At 39.6% G+C, this 16,916-nt stretch overlaps 1 protein-coding gene across 1 annotated transcript in view; it reads left to right on the top strand.

Moving 5' to 3' along the window:
* The first annotated feature begins 14,687 nt into the window (after positions 1-14,687).
* Il1rapl2 (interleukin 1 receptor accessory protein like 2) overlaps positions 14,688-16,916 on the top strand; it is a 1,059,626-nt gene continuing 1,057,397 nt past the window's right edge. The window contains exon 1 of the mRNA XM_074063284.1: positions 14,688-15,518. The gene's annotated coding sequence lies outside the window, so the exon portion shown is untranslated. The remainder of the gene's footprint in view (positions 15,519-16,916) is intronic.

The raw sequence follows: 16,916 nt of genomic DNA, 5'->3' as shown, positions 1-16,916 counted from the left end.
TTGGTTTCAACTATATGACATCAGGAGAAAGTAAAAATATGAGACAGTAAAAAGACTAATTGTTGCCAGAAGTAAGGGGGGAGGGAGGATGAATAGGTGAATCACAGAGGACTTTTTGGTTAATAAAAGGACTCTGTCTTGTACTACAATGGTATATTTCATCAAAAATTGGTTGAAACCCATAGAATGTTCAATAGCAAGAATGAACTGTGGAATTTGGATGATAATGATTTGTCACTGTTGGCTCAATTGTAACAAATGTTACAGAATTGGGGCAGCTTGATAATAGGGGAAACTGTGCATGTGTGGGGGCAGGAGGCATATGGGAAATGTCTGTACCTTCCTCTCAATTTTGTTCTGAACCTAAAACTGCTCTAAAAATAAACTTTTAAAATTGCAACTCCATGCCAACCCCATGCAGCCTATCCACTTGTCATTTCTTTATTTCTCTTCATAGTACTTATTAACCTCTGAAATATTATATACATACCTATTATTTGTTTGGGGTCTATCACTCCTCACTAGAAGATAAGCCCCATGAGAGTATAGAAGCTTATCTATTTTGTTCATTGCTGATTTACAGAATCTGGAAGAGTGCCTGCCAAATAATAGATGGCCCTTCAATATTTTGTTGTTTGAATTAAAATCAAAGATATTGGACTTCACTGTGCAAATATACATGTGTTTTCTCTTCTCATTAAGATAAAAGGAACTAATACTGAGTATCTGCCCATTAAACATCAATGTAAGTACTTTTCATATGTTGTATTATTTAATTCTCACAACAATCTCTTATAGCCATTTTACAGATGAAGAACTGAGGCATAGTGAGGTTACATTGCTCAAGATCATACAGCTAAATTAGTATTTGTGTTGCTAGGATTCCAGTTTAAGTTTATCTGACTTCTTGACTCATAACTTCTGCAAATGTCCACCCTTGTCAACTCATTAGAAGTGAGTTTACCAAATTAGTTTTAACTTTATTGGTTTTAGGGGAGGGCAAGGGCAAGGGAGGGAGTCCAAGACACTAAGGAGAAGTATAAACCTGATTGGCTGATGAGCTTCAGGGATGCACTTAGGGATAATAGGCTCTGGAGGACAGACACCTGTGGGGAAGGGTCAGCATTAGGAAAGTCACCAAAGGAATCTTCTCCTTCACAGTTGGTCTTATCACTTTGCCTTGGTATTAAGGCTTTGATTACACCTTGGGAGCAAATGAGGCATCACAGGCCCTCTCATGAGAGCTAAAAGGCATGAAACTGTTGTAAGTATGTGAAGTGATAAGATATATTAATTACCTTGACTTAATCACTCACAATGTATGCATATATCAAAACAATATTGTACCCCATGAATATGAACAATTATTATTTGTCAATTTCATTTTAAAAAGGCAAGAGATATTGTTCCTTTGTCTTCCCTGGGTCCCATGTGCTTGTATTCTCTTCCCTGAATCTTAGCTCCATGCTTCGTCTTGCAAAAGAAGAAGGGTTGTGACAATGACTGTAGTAGTCTCTCTTTTCTTGGCCAGCCTTAGGACAGAGATGAGATGTTCAGAATACTTAAACACTGAGTATGCCTCCTCCATAAAAAAGCCAAATCTACCTTAAAGTAAGTAAAAGACAGTTTTGTAAGTTCTCTAATTTTCTTCCATATAAAACATTGGTTTTTTGTTACTTATCAGATGGCAACATATTTCAGAATGTGTACCTCTTTGTAAGCGATCTGGTAGGGGATAGCTAATTTGTTTGTATATTAAAGGGTTCTTCATATGTCTAGCACTGTCACTGTCACTGGCACTACTGAGGGGTTGAATAGAGACTTTGTCTCATCTCTACATTTCTTCACCAGTCAAGAAGATCAGAGAGACAAAATTGTGATTGCTAAGGGATTGGATCCACAGCTTCCAACAGACCAGGTGCCTGGGCCTCACTTTTGCCCATTCTTTATACCTAACTAGTTATGCAGTAAGATTTCTGTGCTTACCAAGGCCCTTAGGAGGATAGGAGTAAAGTTATTGACAGAACTAGAGCAGAGAGGCAGAGGCAGATCCTTAGAGTGGGGTTATCAAATGACAAGTTAAATAAGAAAAAGCCATAAAAATCATTAAAACCCCCAAATCAAAATCTAAAATATTTGGATATCTGAAACCTTTTTTAAACAATGACATTTTTTGAGAACTCATTTCTTATTCTGCCATTGTATAAATGCTGACTTTCATTGGAAGTATGTTCTCATCTAATCTATATTCTACAACATTGACATTTCTCTTTCCATTCAGTCCTAAGCCTATTCGGAGTGAAGATTGCCAACTGTGTCATATTACCAGTGGCTGTGAAATGGACTATTTTCCACTAGTGACTAAGATGAGACCAGAATATAGAAAATAAAGCCAGTTTTAAAATTTCAATTTGCAGTAGATATTTATGAATAATTTATGTGTTCCTACTTTATAACATAATAATGAAACTATCATTGATATATTACAAAAAGTTAAAGTATGTTTAATGATACCATTTTATCTGTGCATTTAAAATTAAAATATAAATCAAAGGTATCATTAAATATAATTTCACCTTTCTGTATATTTCAAAGTCCCTGGGTTATTTTATTCTAATGCCCCTAATCTCTTAATTCAGCTAAAAAAAGAGATGACTCTAAGAAGTGACATGATAAATAATTTAAGGCATAACATTTTATGCCATAATCCTGACATGAGGAGTGAATGAGGATGTAAAGTGGTAAAGGTTCTAAATTGCTGAATAGGTATTGACATTGTACTATAGGTGTGGGCACATGAGAGAGAAAGTTATGCTTATTGACGTTTTCTAATTGAAAGATTTAGAATGGTTCAAAGTTGATAATGGTTTTGTTGGTTTGGAATGGAATGAATTCACAAGATCACTGCTGTGTCTAGAGTTTGTGACCATGACAAGAAAAGCAAATTTGCATCCTGGACAGAGCATAAAGAACTTGACTCAGAGGAGTAGAGAATAGATGTCCACAGTGATTCATGATGGAATGGCAATACTAGGAAGAGGAGAAAGAAAAATGCCAAGATTCAAATCCATACTTTCTTCTGTGAAAGAGTACATTTTATGTTAATCCAGCATTTTCGCTAAATGTGTCAGATAATAATTTTTAGCTTATTAATGATACTATAATAGTAACTAGTTGGTATTTATCTCCAAGGCATGTAGTGCTTTGCAGGCACTTTTTAAAAAAATTCTGCACCATATCCTTGTCAGGTGACAATATTCATCACCCCCTCCTCCTGAGGCAAATTAGGGAGGGAAAAACAGAGATATCAAATAGGGAACAGATGAATAGCAGAACTAGGGTTTAAAAAACAAAAACAAAAAAAATCTCAGACTTTCTGATTCCTACTCTTGTATGTTGTGCACGAAGCTTTGCTGCTTTGCTTCAATGTGTGTGAACTAAAATAACCAGCATGCAATGAAAGTCCAACAAAGTGAAATTTTGTTTTTTGAAAGTTAATTAGTGATGTTTTTGACAAGTGTGAGTTTTCTTTGGTACCTTCACAGGAAGTAAATAACAGTTATCCAGATCCCTAAGATGTTGTCTTATATTCTAAGAAGTGAAGATTGGGGGTGGATGTAGAGCTGGGTGTTGGGGCAGTTCTAATGGAGGCTTTAAATGGCTCCTGACATTTTTAATTTAAGTTGCCCAATGTGGGCACTTTTAGACAGTAGGGATTTTTAAATTTTTTAAAAGATTTTTGTCTTTAAGTTTTGAACATATTATAAGGCCATCTGTCCATGACACAAAGTGATAAAGCTACCCCTGATGTTTGCTCTCATTCTATAACAATACCTTGTAGTAAAACATGATTCTGATTGCATTTAAAATATCAGCTATTATGCACAGCTAAGGAACATAATTTTCTGGCTAATTCAGAATTCTGGTTAATAAAAGGTTAGCACACATATGACTGTTTTCAAATACTAGCAAAGACAGTAGAACCATATACTTGACAGTAAATTGATATTGAGGATACTTAAAATTTTTTCCTCTGATGATTTAGAAGATGCCACACAATTTCATGATGTTGCCAGGGTACCTTTAAAAAGAGCAGTTTTCCTTGTGCCACAAATGAGCCGAAGTGACAGGTGACAGTTTCAATTGCTAGAACTCTGTATGAGAGTGTTGCTCTAGAAACATACAGGAATAATTAATTGCCTTATGGAGCTCACTTTCTTTAAGATTGGCTCCACTTTCCAGTGTTTCAAAATTACTTATGTCAAAACCAGAAATCTTAACCCACAGCATTACTATTTGAGTTCCAAATACCAATTTAATGCATCATTATGGAGACAGTATTGGCTCCTGATGTAGCAAAACCATTTCTCTAAGTGTTAGCTGCTTTTTAAAGCTCTGGATTGCTGCTTTTTTTTTCTATGATTGGGATTTTCTTTTATTATAATGCAGAGGGTTTTCTTCTTTTTAGTGATAAAAGTTCACACTCCAAAAAATTGATTTAGAAGGGCATTTATAACTGACTTTACCCTTTCTGGCAAATGTGCTGATGCTTAGTGATATCTGATTTTCCTTTGACAAGGGGTTTCTTGGTGATTATAAAAATAAATAAATATTGACTTCCTTTCTTTGTGGGTGACAGAGGTTTTACAGTCTGAGCCTTATTTTTCTCTTATTCTCTTTAGAAACCCAAGCTGATAGAAGAGTTGCTTGCCTTGCTAAGGAATAAACCAAGGATCGTGGGATTCAGCTGAGGTTTATGGAGAAGTTGCCTGGCAATGTAGTAAAGCATGGGAACTGGTTTGGTTAAGCAAAGCCATGAAATATTATGCAGGGATCTTCTATCCACCATAAAGCTAATCAATGATTAATGAGAGAGGGAAAAGTCTGCACAATGGTTATCTCTGTCTTGTATCCACCTTTTGACTCTGGATCCTGCTGCTTGCTCACTTCAGATGTAAGCAGAAAAATGAGAAGGGTAAGGATAGAAGAGCAGGTGACATATAGTACATCTGTATGACTCTGGGTGTGGATACTAATATCTATAAAGCTCTGTCTTTCTCACTGACTTAGCCTTACATTTGAAGCTCTTCAAATTTGGCCACAATTCATGTTTTCTAGGCCTCTCACTCTTTCATGCCTTTCCAGAGATTCTAGGCCATTAGGACGGTCTCCTTTTCTCATAAAATGCACCACAACTTTGTGCCATTTGCACATACTTAGGCTCTCTGACACTCTCACTATTTCTTTCATCTTAAATCTTACCACTGTCACTTAGTCCCTGTCAAACTGATCTCTTTGCTGTTCTTTGCTGGGGATGCTCCTGCCTCGAGGGCTTTGTGCTTCCTATTAATCTTACCTCCAATATGCTGTCCCAGATAAAGAATGGGCTTCCTCCCTCATCCTCTTTAAGACTCTCCTCAAATCACAAATTTCCTTTGGGACCTTCCTTGGCTACCCTATCTCAGTATCGCAAATCACATTCTTACTGTCCTTATCCATGTAACCTACCCCATCCTCCTTTACTTTTGTCATAGCACTATCACAGCTCTTAGCAGTGTTTTCTGTTATATTATACACTTTACTTATTACACACACACACACACACACACACGCACACAATCTTTTCTGTTCTCCACCATTACCAGAATTTAAGTTCTATTTGGGCATAGCTTTTTGTCTATTTTCTTCACTGCTATATATACAGCACGAATAAATAGTGCCTAGTACATAGTGTGCTGTCAATAAATATTCACTGAAAAGTAAATGAATCGGTGCTATGTACTCTGCCCCAAATTCTCCCTTTTTAAGGATACCTGCATTTTATGTCATTCTCAGATGCCACTTCCTCCATGAAGCTTTCTCTGATTCCTCCCAACATTTTGTCTTTCCTGTGACTCCCCACAGTAATTTCTCCTGTTTGAAATGAGCTTACAAAATTCTTACTTGTGGTGTGGTGATCTGTGTCTTCTTTCTTTTTTGGTAAATATTTGGTAATGGGGAGCATGAAGAGCTCCATAGACCCATTTCCCTGTGAAACAAGGATAAATAATGAAAACAAAATAAATCAGGAAATTGCCCTAAGGGCATATAGGCAAATAAAGAAATATTTATTCAAGAAAACCTACAAAAACTCAGTAAAAGCAGTTAGTGTCTATGGCACTTTATCTGTGACGTCCTACCTCTCTTACTCCTCCTTAGCTTAGCTTCTAGAACCTCTTGTCCAGGTGGGTATGGCTAAGAAGATGAGGGCCCCTCCTTTCTCATCTCCCAACCAGAGATATGATACTGGGAGGGGTAGGTTTCTTGCTTTTCTCATCTGATCCAGCTTGGAGTTGAAGATGATAATTTTCTGATAAGTGTAACTGAGAGATTGAGGCCTCCCTTCTTCCAACCAGGCCCCATTCATGGGTGGAGACTCTGCCCAAGGCAAAGCAGAATAAAAATACTTGGACTGCAACCACACTTATCATAGCTGTCAGGTGGGGCAGAAGTTTCTTTCCAGGAGAGGTAAGCTAAGAAGTTCCAAGGCTACCACCTCTATATTTGTGCTTAGAGTACTGGCTTAGAGATTTTTGTCCAAGTAAAGAGAAAGAACATAAATCTCTGAAACTTTCTCAAAAGGAACTGACTTTATTGAAACAGACCTTGGGGAAGTTCAAGACCAAGGCACTCTTGAAAACAGCAAGGTGACACCACAGGATAGCTAGTTTACTAGAGAAAAGGAAAGAAATATATACCTAAGAATAACTATCTTTGGGGGCATAATAAATCTCAAAGACTGGTCAAAATCTGTTCATTGTTGGTGTGTAGAAAGGCTCCTGATTTTTGTAAATTTATTTTATGAGAATAAATATAGAATTTTTAAACCTGTTGAAGCCACCATAGAAAGGGGACTAAGGTAGAAAGAAGAAAAATAGAGGAGATGAACCAACTCAGGTTATAATATATATGGAAATATCACAAATAAACTCCCTGTGTAGCTATCTTAAACACACAAAAATGTCATTTTTTTCTTTTACACAATCAGAGACCAGGCAGGCAGAACAGTTCCTGCCTGGGGGGGTTGGTACCAGTGGGAGGGGCGATGAGGTGAAGAAAGGGCATGGGAGGGTAAGTATCATGCAAATACCGTGTACACATGTGTGTAAATGGAAAATGATACCTGTTGAAACTATTTCAGGAATTGTGGGACTAGGGAATAAAGGAGAATGATGTTGGGGGTGAATTCAAGTATGATATATTTGATATATTTTAAGAACATTTGTAAATGCCACAATGTACCCCTACTCAGCACAACAATAAAAAAAGAGTGGTCACAAAGCTAGTCATGTCCTAATTTAACTAGATTGGATTGTAGAGCAATTTATGGGCAGAGCATTGTTGATTATGATAGAGAGATCAGCTCTAATTAGTCGAGCATAACAACTGGATGTGATCCTAGGCACACAGCCTAACAAGGAGGGCAGGGCAAGAGGCAAGGAGAGTTTTGCTAAAACCACAGTAATCCCAGGATGACTGTGCTGTGAATATGTCCATGGTGGTGTCCCCTGAGAAATAGCAACAAAACTCATGCTATGGTAAAGATAGCTTTCATTAAAATAGCCTAGTCAAGTAACTAACAAAGAAACAAGCAAACAAAACCAAAAACAAGCTCAGGGAGTAGGATCAGTATCCAAAGTTGCTACAATATATTACCTAAAATGAACAGTCTTCAAAAAATTATAAAATACACAGAAAAAGAAAAAAACCAGGAAAGTATTACCCATTTGCAAGAATAATAAAGGTAATAATAATAATTGTTATTATTATAGTAATAAGTTCACCACCACTACCACCATCCTCTCCCCACCTAGGCCTGTGAAATGGGCATGATGTCAGATTTAACAGACAAGATAATATAAATATGCTTAAGTTAATAAACTTTGCTTAAAGGAGTAAATGAAAATATGAAGAAAATGTATAATCAAATAGAAAATATGAATTATGAATAAAGAGAGAAATTATTTTAAGAAACAAGAACCAAATTATATGCTGACAGGAAAAAACAATCCATGAACCTGAAGATAGATTGACAGATATAATACAATATGAAGAACACACATTAAAAAAAAAGAAATAGGGCCTTGGAGAAATGTGAGATGCCACTGAATTCACAAAATTCTACACAATGAGGTGAAAAGAAAGAGAGGAAAGGAGCAGGGAAAAATTTTAAGGAAATCATTATTTACTGAGAAAATTTGTTGCAAACAGACTCATTTTACAAGACATACTAATTGAGGATTTTTAGCATGAAAGCAAGTGACAACACAAACTAATGTGAATACACATTAAAACCTCCCTCATGTGATTAAAAACAAACTACATATCCAAGAAACGCAACTAACTTTAAGTATGATAAATGTAAAGATACCCACAGCCTGACACATCATAGCAAAAATTATGAATGCCAAAGATAAATAGCAAAATCTAAAAAGCAGAAAAACAGAAGAGAGAAATAACTCATCACGTATAAGGGACCTAAATAAGATAAACAACTGATTTTTCATTAGCGACAATTTAGGCCAACAGGTAGTGGGATGACACATTGAAGTGCAGAAAAGACAAAAAGATCAATTAAGAATTCAAGTGTGATATAGTTGATATATTGTAAGAACTTTTGTATATGCCACAATGTACCCCCCACCAAGAACAACAATAAAAAATGAAAGAAAAAAAGACTCCTATATTCAGAAATAACTTGCTTTAAAAGTTGAGGCAAAATAAAACCACACCAAGGTAAACTAATAATGAGAGAATTAAGTGCAAATAGACTCACTTTATAAGAAATACTCATCGAAGCTTTGTAGCACGAGAGCACATGACAACACTAACTAATGTGAATATGCATAAAAATAAAGATAGTTATGTGATTATAAGACACTATAAGTATTTATTTTCCTTTGCTCTTTTTCCTAATTTTAAAAGCAATGATATAAAACTCTACATAAAATTGTTTTGTTGCCTTATCACATATAGAAATATGACATACTTGACAATAACACGAATGAGGTAGGTGGGAGCAATGTTGTATCATAGTAAGGAAATGGCACCAGATGGTAACTATAATCCACAGGAACAAGGAAAGAGAGCCAGAGATGGTAAATAAGGTTAGGAGTGAAAACTATATAAACATGCATTTGCTTTAACTTCTTAGCTTCTTTAAGAGACATACAATTGTATGTATTAACAATTATAGCAATATATTTAGGGCTTGTGACATATATAGAGGTAATATGCATGATAATAGTACATACTGAAGAGAGAACATTTCTATATACCACTGGAGATAAGTAAAAATCAATGTAAAGTAGATTCTGATAAGATGAATTTGCTAAACCCTAGAGCATCACTAGAAAAGTATAAATGAAAATATAATGAAACATCATAAAAGCAGTTAAAATGTTGCACATAAAATATTTACTTATTGCAACAGAAAGCAGAAAGGAGTAATAGAGGAACAAAAAGACCTAAGACATAGAAAACCAAAAAATGGCAGCTTTATATTGAACTTTCTATACACACACACGCATTCACATTTTGCCTCTAGGGAAATAGGACTAGGATGAATGTAGCAAAAGTGAGTTCTAAATTGAAAAATTGAACTTCTCTATGCCAATTTTCATTGCTAAGGTATATGTTCTAGCCTATATACTCCAGTTGGGAGGCAGTATCTTATAGTAGAAAACCCGCAGGTGTGAAAATAAGACATAAATTCATGAGCAAGTTATTTCACCATTCTAACTTTAGTTTCCTCAACCACTAAAAAGAAATGACATAACATAGCTAGCAATAGTATCTTGAAGATTAAATCCCTGGTTCCCAAAACTGGTTGATTATTGGGATCTGTAAGTGGTTAACAAAACTTAAATTTGTCACTCAGCTGAGATAAAACTAATTCCTTGGTCCCTCTCATAAAAACAACTACTGTTGTTATTTTCTTGTAACACGTGAGGTGCTTATTTTAAAATGAAAAAATTGCATTTTAAAATTAATTTAATTACTTTTGAAGAGGTGATGCAGCTACATGATTTGAAAACAGAAAAAGGACAGAAAGAGTGAAAAAAGTATACAGTAAAATATTGCACTCCTATCTTTGCCCAGTACCACCTTCTCATCACAGGTAGTACTACAATTAATTTCATGTGTATTCTTCCAAGCAAATACAAACATGCACTATTTTCTTCCTTTCAACCTTTTTGACACAAATGGCAGCATCATATACATATTGTTCTGCAACTTATGCTTTCCTCCTAACACTTCATCTTTCAAATAATTCCATTTAACTTTATAGAAAATATCCAACTTACTTTTCAAAGCTTCATAGTATTCCATCATATGGATGTTCCATAGCTTATTTAATCAATATCTTAGTAATAGATAATTATTTTGATTAAAGCAAATACTTGTAAAATGGAAAAATAGATGTATACAATGAATATTCCTGAGTGTAAGGTTAATTGCTGCATCAGTCTCCTTGGACCAGAACCTACCCAGGACTATTGGTGGATGACAGAAGCACAAAAGGCCATGCCCCCAACATCAAGTCTGTTAAAATTCCTCTGGTCACACTGAGTCTCACAGTAAACCCTAGTGGAGTGGGAAGTACTCCAAGTCACAAAGTAAAGGGTATAAATTATGATTATATAACAGTGAGGGTGTGAAGAATTGAGAATAATTTAATGTACCACAACACATAATAAGATAAAAATTTACCTCTCATCATACATTGCCAATCACTTTTTCTTCAAAAAAAATATAATACCCACCATTGCCAGTTCATGAGTAGTCACCTGGAAAGGCTTTTGAATATGTGACTACTTGTACATCTATAATTTCAATAGACATTGACACATTGCTCTCTGAAGTGGTTGCACTAGTTTATGATCCAGCTAACTGAATGAAAAAGTCTCTTCTTCACATGCTTGCCAACACTGTTTACTGTCAAACATTTATTTTTTGCCATTACAATTTAGGTTACAGTATACCCAATTGCATTGTGTAGCATCTATTCATATACTTTGCCTATTTTTCTATTGGGTTGTTTTTTTACCAATTGATTTGTGAGAGTCCTTTATATATTCATAAAATGCTTCCATTTTTGAGGCATTACAATTTTTCACACAGTTTATGGTTTGATTTTGCTTATGTTTTTTTCTTGGAAGAAAAGTTTAATTTGTGTGTAGTAAAATTTATCATTTTTAAATGATTCATGGATTTTGAGTTTTGATTAAGAAGATGTTCCCCACTTGAGAAAATCTAACCTTGAAATTCTGATTTAGCAGGTCTGGGGTATGGTCCCAGGAATCTTCAACAAGATGATGAGATAGTAATTCTATTTTGACCTTCAGCCAGGTCTCCAAACATGGATGAAATAAAATCAAGTATGTAAGGCATCTGGCATATAGTAGACTCACAATAACTGCTTTCTAGTCGCTTCTCTTACTATCCTATGAGACAGCTTTGAAATTTGCCTTGGTTGAAAATGTAAAGTTCAGCATATTTTTGTTTATTTTTTGCAATGTTACTTATCCAGACTGTTAACATTTTAAAGACTTTTGTCCTCACTAAATGATAATCAGCTCCTCTCACTATTAATAAATGAGCATATATTGAGTGTCCAACATTTGGTGGACTCTGTCAAGTCTTGTTTTTAATATTATTAGGAAAATAATAACCTTAGCTTGGTGAGTCATGGGAATTGGTTTATGTGTTTGGCAGTAGCGGTTGTTGTATTAAACCACGCCCACATTCTCACCTATTTCTCTCACATAATCAAGGGCATTGTGCCAAAAGGCTATCTGTAGGAAGGGCACTAATCATAATTTGATGATAGTCCTTGGATAGTAAGTAGATTGGGCCTAATTACTCTAAACATATATGACCCTGGCCTTGTTTTTGGTGCTTGTCATTGGATAAGATCTCATTATTAACTCCTTGGGTAATTAAACTCCCTGCCCCCTTATCTTCTCCTATGTAGCCAGAGTGAAAACATTTTCTTGAAAATGTTAATGTGTTTGCAAAATTACCCAGGGATCTTATTAATTACCTGAAGATCCTGATTTTGTAGGACTAGTATTAGAGCCTGAGATTCTGCATTCTTAACAAACTCATAGATCATGCTCCAATGCTGCTGGTTCCTGGGTTACATTTTGAGGAACAAAGCACTAACCCATGAAGTCTCACCAAATTGTGAATGGGTACTTACTGACTCCTTCCTCTTTTTCTTAGCACTGTAGTCCTTTTTTGTATTGTTTATTTCCACATCCTCAATTTCTTTGAGATCATATCATAAGCAGTCTGGTAGGACTGGCCAAACAAACAGTTGTCTTTGATGGGAAGCAAGAGGCCCCTCCCATCCAGAGAAAATCTAATCTGCTGTGGTGCTTTAAATTTCCATTTCTGGAAAGTCTGATGAAGAGTGATGTAACTTAGGACAGTAAGGTTACCAATCTGATAGGTACCTGACTAGTGTGGCTAACCTCATTCGGCATTCATTGGGTTAGAACTACCATTTTCAGCAGACAGAGTACTGAAGGGATGGTTGGTACAAAAAAGGGTAAATTTTGATGGGGTGGGAGGTACAGAACATGACATATAAAGGTACTGCATGTTGGAATGATGTTAGGTCAAATTGGCTATAAAAAGATGAAAGGAGGAATCGATGGGACAAGATCAGGTTTTTTAAATGCATGGTTTGTTTTAAAAGTATGTAGTTTTCTACTTGGTAATTTGCTTAGGGATATTATTGGCTAGTGTCCTGAATGAGGTCGGGTCAAACTGTCTGCTGGCTCCTTAACACCCTAATGTAAGTGTGGGGTCTTGGGGCTTTGCAAATGTTCTCACCCACCAGTTATTCAACTAAGCCCTGAGCCTGAGGTCTGGCACATTGATAAAGACCATATCGTATGCACCAGTGACCAAACCAGCAAGATAAGACCCTAGGAGATGGTGTTCTTCCACTGCGGATCTCATCAGATATGTGGAAGCACATCATAGTTAAGCACCAGAAATGGAGATGTAGGCTTTCTGGGGGGTGTGGCGGAGGAAGTGGAGGTGGAGTGTTGGGACAGAAGTGGTGACGATGGTTGCACAGGGTCAGGACACAGGCAGAGGGAAGTTTGCATGTACTGCAGAGCAAAAGATAAAGGAGAACTGGTTGACATTTCCCTGTCAGAATAATGTGCTTTCTTCTGAAAACTAAGAGCTGTTCACAAACAGAAACGTCTGCAGAAACTGCAGGACATTTTCCCTGTTTTAAAAATACAGCTCATCCCCAGCCCACCCCCATACATGTAAACAACAAAAACCCTGTATGGTAACTTGGTGCTGCTAATTACCGCCTGTAGAAAGTACCTTTTATTTTACATCCGACTTTCCTAGATTTCCGGGTTTAACCCCAATTTTCCATGATGGGAGGTGAATTTGAGATTTGATGGGTAGGATGAACCATATGAGTGGTGGTGGCGGGGAGAGCATAAGCTTGGCAGGAGAGGTGAGGAGAGGAATAACTTGAATCATACACAGGCTCAAGCCTTAAAAGTTGAGTGGACTGTGAATGGAGGTCAAGCGGCCAAGGAAGCTGATTGGAAAGGAGCAGGTCTAAACTTCACGCCAGGAACCAAGCGCTTGCTCCCTCCTGGTCCCTGTCTCCATGTCTTACTGGCTCACTTGTTCTCTGTGGGTAATGCAGAGCGATGGAGCAGGCTAGGGAGAACAGCTGGGGAAGCTCAGAGGCAGACAAATTAATAGGAGCCCAGCGTAGCAGCAAATTCTGGCGCACATTGCTCAGCTGACCCGTTAAATGAGCAATCCTGTTAAGTGTGTTAATCAGCTCAGCGGAGAGCTTAGGGGAATGCTCAGGGAGATACCTGGGGTGTAAAAGGGACTTTATCTCAGCAATGTAGATCCTGCAGGTTCCTCTGTCCTAGTCCCTCACCTTTGTGAAGCTAAAAGTGGTTTGGGGGCTGCATGAAACTGGAGAGCAGGTGTTTAAGAGCATGGCTGGCGAATCTCAGGCGCGCTGAAGAGTGATTGCAGCCCTGCATCTAACTGCCTGCGAGTCCACCTCCCATCCCCAGGTCCCAGAACCTCTCCTTCTGGTCCTATGACTGGCGTGACTGGAGAACCCCGAGACTTAAGGATCTTTTAGGTGGAAGGGGGGTAAAAGGAGTTCTCTCTGGTACCGAAGCTTTGTTATAAATAAAAATAGGTGGCCTGCGTCTTTAAAAACATTAAGTTCTGGTCAGTGATGAACACCTGGTTGGACTAGATACCTGTTCAATGGCTGGAACTGAGATCCAGGAAAGCCAAAAAACTTTGCTTTAGTGGCTTTCCACACCTGCACCCAGCTGAACGCTCTCCCCAACCCTTCATGCCGGCCTGTTGTGGTACGGACGCTAGACGGCGCTGCCGGGACGCGCTTCCCCTCTTCGCGGAAAGGTAAGAGAAGCGCGTTTTAAAACCTGGGGATGGGGGACTTGGGGTTGGCAGCTTTTCCCACTCTCCTCACTCTGCCTCCCCTCCCGGCGCTCCCAAATCCAAATGGGTGTGGAAGGGGGGGAGGAGCAGAAGCAGCCCTTTTCCATGACGTGCCAGAGCGCTTCTCTCTAATTCCCACCTCCTCCCCATTGCAATCAGTCAGCCAGGAGGCACCAAACTGTTTGCAACGAAGACAAGGCTCTGGGTGACTTCCACTACCCTCCCACCCCATACTCCAGTCGTATTTTGGAGGCGGCAGCAGCGGTGGCAGGATGTGAGACGAGCCTGGAGCTTCACTTCTCGCTCTTCAGAAGCCCGGGCACGTGTGGGCTTTTGCGCACTGGCTGGAGGGTTCCCGGGAAAAGCCAGAGCAGCTTGGGAGGGAAGCGAGCAGGCAGAGTTCACACCTGCCGCCTGCATCGCCCTCAGGGTGATCTGCTGGGTCCGCTGCCTTCTGGAGCTTGCTTGCCTCTCGAGGGGCGCTAGGGCCACAGGCTGAGGAGCCCGCGTCTTGGCGTGCACCGCTGGGCCTAGGCAAGGTGCAGCTGGAACAAGGATGCTCTGAAGCAAAGTCGCACAGAAGAGGCTGGGAAACCGGCACTTTAAAGAGAGTAGCTGAGCCTAGAGGCAGCACTTGCCATTCGAACTAAACGGCTGAATGATTTAGGAAACCTCCTTAACCTCTCCCTCTCTAGCTCCCCCCAAAAGCCACAGCAGCTCTGCTGAAGTCTAGAAATCTTCCCTGGGTAGAGAAGTTTCCTGGCACTCTCTTTGGCTAGGACTGGGAGTGGAGAAAACGGGCGGGGCTGTTTTGTCCTCTGCTTCGGGAGACGCGGTCTTCCCCAGGCCTCCTCCAGCTCCGTTTGTCTTTGGGCAGCCTCTCTGACTGCCCAGGAAGTCCGAATCCGCGCTCTTCAGAACCAGGGTCGCCATCTCGCCCTGGACTTGGAACTACATGCCTGAGACCTGCTGGACATTGCTGATTGTCTTACAACACTCAGGTAAGGCTGGCTAGCGGACCGGAGAGTTGGCTCCCAAGGGTTGGGGGAGAACGTGTTTTTGCTCTCAGGTGGCAGCAGGGAACAGGCAGGCCAAGGCCATCAGAGGCTCTAGTATCTCCTACAGCCTTAGTCCCTGCTCCGGGAAACTTGGCAGTTTGCTTTCTCTCCCTTAAGCCCCTTTACAAAGTTTAAGGAATAGAGCTCCCAAGGACCGGGCTCTTCGCCTGGTGGGAGCGTGCGCGGTGTGCGTGTCAGGTGCAAGAGACCCTGTGCGTTGTATTTTCGCGGCGGGATCTTTGTGGTCTCTGAGGCTGGCGCTCAGGCTTTGCAGCTTGCAAGCCAATTATCCAATGGGCGCTTCTGACTCCTCATCTTTCAGGTGTTCAGGAGACCAACCCTGCACTAGGAAGTGGTCAAGGTAACTCCTAGAAGGAACAGCAAGGGGTTCCCCCAGTCTGCGCTCCACTCTTGGGGATTCCCACTGAGCGTGAAACAGGGAAGAGCACTGGTGATCTATGTCTGTGTTTCTGCCCTGAGAGCCTGAAGAAACCCTCTTGGGGACCATGAGAGGCCCCTTCCTCATCCCGGAAAAAATCCCCACTGCCTGTTGAGCGGGCTTTCCAGGTTGAGCGAATGTTCCCTCACAGTTGTTCAGGAGTGCGGGTCTACCCATGTTGTGCTTCAGACTCCTTGTGGAGGAATCGTAGAATGGGAGAGTAGGGACAATCACTCGCCAGGGACTTGCCTTGCTTTGGACTCGGGAGTGGAGCAACCAGCTTGGTTTGTCACCATCAGACATTTAAGAAAAAAATGCTTTGGAAAGGAGACCTGGAAAACAAAGTGTACGCTAAAATAATTCGCTGTTCCAGGGCTTTCTCCTGGTTCCTGCAGCCAACCCCTGCTATCTTTTAGACCGAGGGACTTAGTGGGAGACAGTACTAAAGAGGTTTGCCTTTCTCACCCCGGGCCACCCATAAAAGTTGCCACTGCTCTGAAGTATTGGAAATATACTTCTGAGCTGAAAGGTACACTGGAGCCTACCACGGGGTGTTGTTCAATGGAGAGGAATCTACTCATGAATATATTGTCCCCTGAATGGGGAAGTGACACCTGCTTACCTACCACCATTTCGTGCAGACTTCCAAGAATTCCTTCCCTCCTTTCCTGGTCATGGGAACCAGGTTGTAAATTATTAAACACACGGTGTAGCCAGGGCAGAACCAAAGAAAAGGAGATAGAGACGAAGGATATGTTCTTAAAGGCTTGCAAATTTGGTGGGCATCATACAGATCCGAAAGATCACCTCAGATAAAAAATCCCTGGGAAGGAGGAAGTGTCCAGGGACAGATGTGGGGCTTGGGGAGTATCTAATCACCTACACTCCCATCCCCCCCATCC

This window comes from Castor canadensis, chromosome X, assembly GCF_047511655.1.
Source record: "Castor canadensis chromosome X, mCasCan1.hap1v2, whole genome shotgun sequence".
Lineage (NCBI taxonomy): Eukaryota > Metazoa > Chordata > Mammalia > Rodentia > Castoridae > Castor > Castor canadensis.
This window is presented reverse-complemented; position numbering and strand designations above follow the sequence as displayed.